This window comes from Capra hircus, chromosome 21 (assembly GCF_001704415.2).
Source record: "Capra hircus breed San Clemente chromosome 21, ASM170441v1, whole genome shotgun sequence".
Taxonomy (NCBI): domain Eukaryota; kingdom Metazoa; phylum Chordata; class Mammalia; order Artiodactyla; family Bovidae; genus Capra; species Capra hircus.
Genome location: NC_030828.1, coordinates 30,115,409 through 30,123,179, shown reverse-complemented (window position 1 = coordinate 30,123,179; position 7,771 = coordinate 30,115,409).

Below are 7,771 nucleotides of genomic sequence, written 5' to 3'. Positions count from 1 at the left end.
TGCCATCTGTAGGTTAAGTACTGAGAAGCTATTTAAACAGTGATAAAGCTTCCCTGGAAGCAGATCATGACTCCCAGCACAGCCCTCCCCCTAGGAAACCCAGCCTGTGGGCTGCAACGTTAACGGCATAGGCTCCAGAAAGCCCATTCCCACAGTCCCCACCGGGGACAGAAGAGCTCATGACCGCTTGTAAGGGACAGTGCCCCCTCTCAGTGAAGGTGTCAGGGCAATAAAGGCAAGATCCCCAGGCAAACCTGGTCCCCAGTCTCATCCCACAAAGGGTTCTGAAGATTCTGTGATTAATGTGGCACCCTATAACATCTTTTAATATGCTTGAACAAGCAGAAGCTAGTATATTGGCAAAATACCTGTTGAATTCCCCCATCCTGCTGGATTAATCAGAAAAATGCAGGGAAGTGAACTAAACCAGTCTTTCTACACAGACTTCCAAAGAGTCCTCCAAACACAGAAATGAAAATTGGATCATTCGGGGCTGCACCATCAGCTGGGTAGCTCCACAGAGAATTCTGGGAGACAGTTCATGTTAGAGTAATGGGGTTTGAAAAGGGTTGGGGTTCCCAGATTCCTTTGTTCTTTTTGTATAAACCATCATCCCAGGGCCTCTTTCCAGCTCGCTGGGGCTTTCCAAGAGGTCTTCCTGAACCATCTTTCTATGTGATTACACCTTCCTCACAGCAACAGTGAAAGCAACCTGACTTCCAGCAGTGTGGGACCCAAGGCACTTGGACATCGTTTTACCCCACAGACACTCCCACCTCCCTCTCTGATACTGAAAGTTTGGGAAGGACCACAAAGATTATTTCACAGGTGAAGAAGTTGATGCTCAGAGAAGGACAATTGCTTGCCCAAGGTCACAGTGAATAAGTAGGAATTGGAAACCCAAGCCTAGGCTTATCACATACACACAAGTGTGTTAGTCACTCAGTTGTGTTCAATTCTTTGTGATCCCATGGACTGTAGCCTGCCAGGCTCCTCTGTCCATGGAACTCTCCAGGCAAGAATGCTGGAGTGGGTAGCCGTTTCCTTCTTCAGGGTATTTTCCTGACTGAGGGATCAAACCCACATCTCCTGCATTGCAGGCACATTCTTTACCGTTTGAGTCAACCACTTGCATGCAAAACCACACATAAATATCTCTGTGAAAGTCTTCCTTGTCCCCAGGGCAGCGACTAATTGAACTGTCACTACGAGGGAGTTGTTCATACAGTGAAGAAATGAATGTTCTAGATCCACATTCAGTGCTGAAACCACTGGCCATGTATGGCTATACTTGAAATGTAGCAAGTTCAAACTGAGACCGGTGTTAAGCGTGAAATGCACACCAGATTCCAAAGGATTAGTTGAACAAAAACGTAAAATATTGCCTTAGTAATTTTTTATATTAATTACTAAAATTACAGTGTTTTAGATATATCTGGTTAAATAAAACTATTATTGAAATTCACTTCACCTGTTTCTTTCTTATTTTTTCACTTTTTAAAATGTGGCTAATAACTATGAAGAGCAGTGTGGAGATTCCTCAAAAAACTGGAAATAGAACTGCCATACAACCCAGCAATCCCACTGCTAGGCATACACACCGAGGAAACCAGAATTGAAAGAGACATGTGTACCCTCATTGTTCATCACAGCACTGTTTACAACAGCCAGGACAGCAACCTAGATGTCCATCAGCAGACGAATGGATAAGAAAGCTGTGGTACCTATACACAATGGAGTATTACTCAGCCATTAAAAAGAATACATTTGAATCAGTTTTAATGAGGTGGATGAAACTGGAGCCTATTATACAGAGTGAAGTAAGCCAGAAAGAAAAACACTAATACAGTATACTAATGCATATATATGGAATTTAGAAAGATGGTAACAATAACTCTGTATGCAAGACAGCAAAAGAGACCCAGATGTATAGAACAGTTCTTTGGACTCTGTGGGAGAGGGCGAGGGTGAGATGATTTGGGAGAATGGCATTGAAACATGTATAATATCATATGTGAAACGAATCGCCAGTCCAGGTTCGATGCAGGATACAGGATGCTTGGGACTGGTGCACTGGGATGACCCAGAGGGATGGGATGGGGAGCGAGGTGGGAGGGGGGTTCAGGATGGGGAACACGTGTACACCCATGGTGGATTCATGTCAATATATGGCAAAACCACTACAATATTGTAAAGTTATTAGCTTCCAATTAAATAAATGTATATTAAAAAAGAAAAATATATAAATAAAATGTGGCTAATAGAAAGTTTAACATTACATACGTGGCTTGCACTCTGTATCCATCGGACAGAGCTTCTACAGGCATTGAGGATACAGCGGAGCACAAAACAGACAAAAGTCATGCCCTCCTGGAGTTTACCCCTGGGGAGGAGAGAGACAACAGATAAACAAGTGAAATAAGTGCTCTAGAAAAACAAAGCAAGGAAGCAGGTTAGAGGCGGAAGGAGAGGTTGACATTTAAAATAGGTTTATCAGGACTTCCCTTGCGGTCCAGTGGTTAAGAATCCACCTGCTAATGCAGGGGACATGGGTTCAGTCCCTGCTCTGTGAAGATTCCACATGCCATGGGGCTCCTAAGCCCATAGGCCACAACTACTGAGCCCATGTACCGCAACTGCTGGAAGTCTGTGGGCCCTAGAGTGTGTACTCCACAAACAAGAAAAGCCGCTGCAGTTGGAAGCCCATGTATCACAGTTAGAGAGCAGCCCTACTCACCACAACTAAGGAAAAGCCCACACACAGCAATCAAGGACCCGTGTAGTCAAAAATAAAAAAATAATAAAAATGATAATAATATTTAAAAAAAAACAGAATGATCAAGAATGGCTTTATTTATATTAGCCTTCAAGAAAACGGAAGGAGAGACAACTTCATCCCCCTCTAGGAGGGTTGCAATCACAAAGACAGGTAATAACAAGTGTTGGAGAAGATGTGGGAAACTGGAACCCTGATAACACTGCTTGTGGGAATGTAAAATGGTGCAGCCACTTTGGAAAACAGTCCAGCACTTTCTTAAAAAGTTAAAGAGTTACCATATGACCCGGCAATTCCCTCTTGGGTATTTACCCAAAAGAAATGGAAACATGTCCATCAAAAACTTGTACATGAATGTTCATTGCAACATTATTCCTATTAGCTAAGAAGTGAAACACCCAAATGTCCTTTAATTGATGTGGTATGTCCATTCACGAGAATATCATTCCACCCTAAAAAAGAACGCAGTTCCAAAACATGAATCTTGAAAACATTATACTCAGTGAAAGAAGTCAGTCACAAAAGAGCATATAGTATCTGATTCCATTTAACCATTCCATCTAATTCCATGAAATGTTCAGGATAAGCAAATTCATTGAGACAGAAAATAGATAGGTGGGGAGGGTTGAGGAAACCAGGGAGAAATGAGGAGTGACTGCTAACGGGTCTGAGGTTTCTTCTTGGGGTGATGAAAAATGTTCTAACTGACCATCGTGAGGGTCGCACAGTTCTGTAAATATACTAAAGCCCACTGACCTATATACTTTAAATGGGTGAATTGCATGGTATATTAATTATAGTAATAAAACTGTTATGAAAAAAGAAAATAAAGACTTCACTGAGAAGCAATATTTGAGCAGACATTTGAGTGAGCTAAGTGGCTGGTGGCGGCGGGGAGGGGGGAGTGGGGTGTGTGTGTGGCACCTTCCAGGCAGAGAAAACAGAAAGGACAAAGGCCCTGAGGAAAGAGCAGGCTTAGCTTTTAAGGGACAGGCTAGAGCAGGATGAGGGGGACAGCAGGAGTTGAGTCAGAGGGATGGGGCAGAAGGTCACGTAGGGTGCTCCAGGCCATGAGAAGGACTTTGGTTCCTCTGCTGCTGCTGCTGCTAAGTCTCTTCAGTCGTGGTCGACTCTGTGCAGCCCCATAGATGGCAGCCCACCAGGCTCTGCCATCCCTGGGATTCTCCAGGCAAGAACACCGGAATGGGTGCCATTGGCTTCTCTACTGAATGAGATAAGTCACTCGAGGCTTTAGAGCAGAGAAGGGCCAAGACGTGATGACCAGTCTGGCTGCTGTGTTGAGCATAGCCTTCAGGGGTCATGTACAGAAGCCATGAGAAAGTTGTTATATTGTCTGAACATTCCAGTTGAACTAACTTGATATATGTCTGTTATAGGTTTGAACCCACTAGAATAGGGAGTGTGTGCATACACGGTCGCTCAGATGTATCTGACTCTTGGCTACCCCATGGACTGTAGGCCACCAGGTTCCTCTGTCAATGGGATTTCCCAGACAAGAATACTGGAGTGGGTTGCCATTTCCTTCTCCAGGGGATCTTCCCCACACAAGGATTGAATCCGAATCTCCTGAATTGGCAAGTGGATTCATTACCGCTGAGCCACCAGGGAAGCCCCCTGACGAGATGATTCTAAATTTTGCATGGGAATGCAAAGGCGCTATTGTGGGGACTTCCTCAGCAGGTGGATTCTTTACCACTGGGCCACCCAGGAAGCAGAATGGGGAGGGGTTGGCAAATTGTAACCTGGGGGGCAGGGGTAAAATTCAGCCTACCACCTATTTTTGGCCAGCCTGTGAACTAATTACTTTTACATTTTTCTAAATGGTTGACAAAAATCAAAAGAATAATACCTCATGAGACATGAAAATCATATGACATTTCAAATCTCAGTGTCCATAAGTAAAGTGTTACTAGAACACTTTCAGGCCCATTTGTGTATATCGCTACTTTCACAGCAGAGGTGAGTAGACGGAACAGGGACAAGAGACTGTGTGGCCTGCAAAGCCTAAAACACTTCCCATCTGGTCCTTAACAGAAAAAATTTGCTGAACCATACAATTCCCAAACATTTTGGTCTCAGGACTATTTTTCATCTTAAAAATTGAGGATCCCAGATTTTGTTCATAGAGGTTATCAAGATTTACCATTTAGAAATTAAAAGTGAAGCAAATGGCATTTCTTCATTCTTTTTAAGCACAGGGAACTCTGCTCAGTGTTGTGTGGAAGCCTGGATGGGAGGGAAGTTTGGAGGAGAATGGATACATGTATTTGTATACTACTGAGTCCCCTTTTCTGTCCATCTGAAACTGTCACAACATTATTGATTGGCCATACTCCAATATAAAATAAAAAGTTTTTTAAAATGTGCATGTGATCTTCTACAAGTGTTTTTAAATATGTAGCAAGTAATTAAAAAAATAATTAACCCACTGCAACACTGAACCTGGTTTTGATGAACTGGCTTACTCATGTCATGATGTAACGAAGCGCTACGGAGTTGGCTGTAGACAGACTGGCTTCTAGACATAATAGGCTGTGCTAATGGACCAAGTGTGGGGTGTGAGGAGAAGAGAGGAATCAAAGATGGCTCCAAGGATTTTAAAGGTACTTAAAGGGATCAGTGGGGCAGCCTGTGGCAGAAACAGGTTGGTTGGTGAGACTGACCCCTCTTCCCTCAACAATAAGACAGTCACCATCAGGTTGGGGGTCTCATTCTAAGCCATGCAGGAACATCCAGAGTAGCTTCTGGGCAAGGGTCTAGAACAGGTCCAAAGAGGTGATTCAGGAAGGAAGAAAGTGGGTTCACTCAGCTTGCTCTGTATGAAAGGGCTTAGGCAGGAACTCCCTGGAGGCCCAGTGGTTAGGACTCTGAGCTTCCACCGCAGGGGGCACAGGTTCGATCCCTGGTTGGGAAAATAAGATCCCACATGCTGTGCAGCCAGCCCCCTGCCCCCTACACCCCCAAAAAGAAAGGGCTTGGTCACTTAATCCTCCAGGAGGAAAATCTATTCCAAGTCAGGTACATTTGGGTAGCTATTTGATTCAATGTGTAAACAGGTCCAGAAAATGTATTCTTTTAAAGAAGGTTGATTCAGTATTTACTAGGACCTTGTCCTAGAGCCTGGAGATAGAACAAAAAGAGAAGAAAAGAAAAGAAAAATGTGGTGCCAGTCCTCCTGAATCTTAGTATTTGAGAGGACACGTCACCTTTTCTGAGATTATTTTTTTCATCTGTGAAATGGGATAATAATACCAAACTCTACAGACTTGTGAAGTGCTCATGGAATAATCCTATTCAGTAAACATAAAGGATCCAACACAGTCCTGGGCACAGAGTAAGGAATCAACGCTTCTTCTCCCTCTCCTCACTCTTCTCTCAAGCACATATCCCTCCTTCAAAAAAGATGGCCCCAAGCTATGTGTGCCTTCATCCACCAAATATTCATGAAGAATCTACTATACGTAAAATGAGGGAGATACAGGAAGTTACGAGACACACTGTTCACTGCTAGAATATGTGAAGTGAAGTCGCTCAGTCGTGTCCAACTCTTTGCGACCCCATGGACTGTAGCCTACCGGGCTTCTCCGTCCATGGGATTTTCCAGGCAAGGCATCTGTGTGCGTATGAGATGAGATCGACCAAGTAACAGCTCATGGAATAGAAACAGCAGCGATGTCAGGGGAGAGGCCAAGGTAAGTGCTTTCTAAACAAAGATAAGATTCCAGGAGGAATGAGGTTTAAATTATCCCTAAGATAGAAAGGACTCAGATGAGCCAAGATAGTTAGAGGTTACTAGTAGGTGGCCTGAAGCTGATAAAAATTTTAGAGGTAGGTTAGCAAAAGATTTCGGAGAAGGCAATGGCACCCCACTCCAGTACTCCTGCCTGGAAAATCCCACGGACGGAGGAGCCTGGTGGGCTGCAGTCCATGGGGTCGCATAGAGTTGGACACGACTGAGTGACCTCACTTTCACTTTTCACTGTCATGCATTGGAGAAGGAAATGGCAACCCACTCCAGTGTTCTTGCCTGGAGAATCCCAGGGACGGGGAAGCCTGGTGGGCTGCCGTGTACGGGGTCACACAGAGTCAGACACGACTGAAGCGACTTAGCAGGAGCAGCAGCAGCAGCAAAAGACTTGAGTGTAGAAGAGAGTGACTCACTGGGCTCATGGGAAGATTTACTGTAGAGGGATGATTTACTGTAGGAGATATTCTTGCCCGGGCCCTGGGCCCAGAGCACCTCATCTCTGCCATAAAGATACACTTAGATTCTAAGTCCTATTAATAGATTAACAACCTGCAGATCAAGGACATTTCAGCACAAAGAATAGGTAGTCAATGAGGAAGGACCTTGCAAAGAAGGAAAGACATCCATGTTTTCTTGTATTTACTCAGACCTTTAACTCCTGTCTAGTTACTCCTTGGGCATTTTGTAGCATTTATCCCTCCTGTTTTCCTTCTAAATTCTACAAAGTGCCAAGAACCCCTAAACTACTCCTTGTTGCTACCTTCTGATGTTACATCTTTTACAAAGACTGCAATTGCCTAGGACTTGGCCACCTTTAAACTTCAGTAAGCACATGTTCCCCTGCCCCTAGACAGTGTGATCACGACAGCCAGGACCCAGATTTAAATCCACCCATCACCAGCTGCATGACCTTGGGCAAGTCACCTTTTCTGAGGTTATTTCTTCTTCTGTGAAATGGGATAACAACACCAAACTCTGTAGACTTAAGAGGTGTACATGGAATAATCCTATTCAGTGAAGCATCCAACACAATCCTAGATGCAGAGTAGGTAATCAGTTTTTCTCCCTCCCTCCACCCTTCCCTCAAACAGAGTTTTTTTCAGGGACCACACCCAACAGCTGGAAGCAGCAGAAGCACCATATGGAATCAGAGAAAGAGGTGAGAGTCCTGCTTTGCCCCTTCCCAGCTGAGCGTCACTGAGCCTTGGGTTTCCCATCTGTAACTA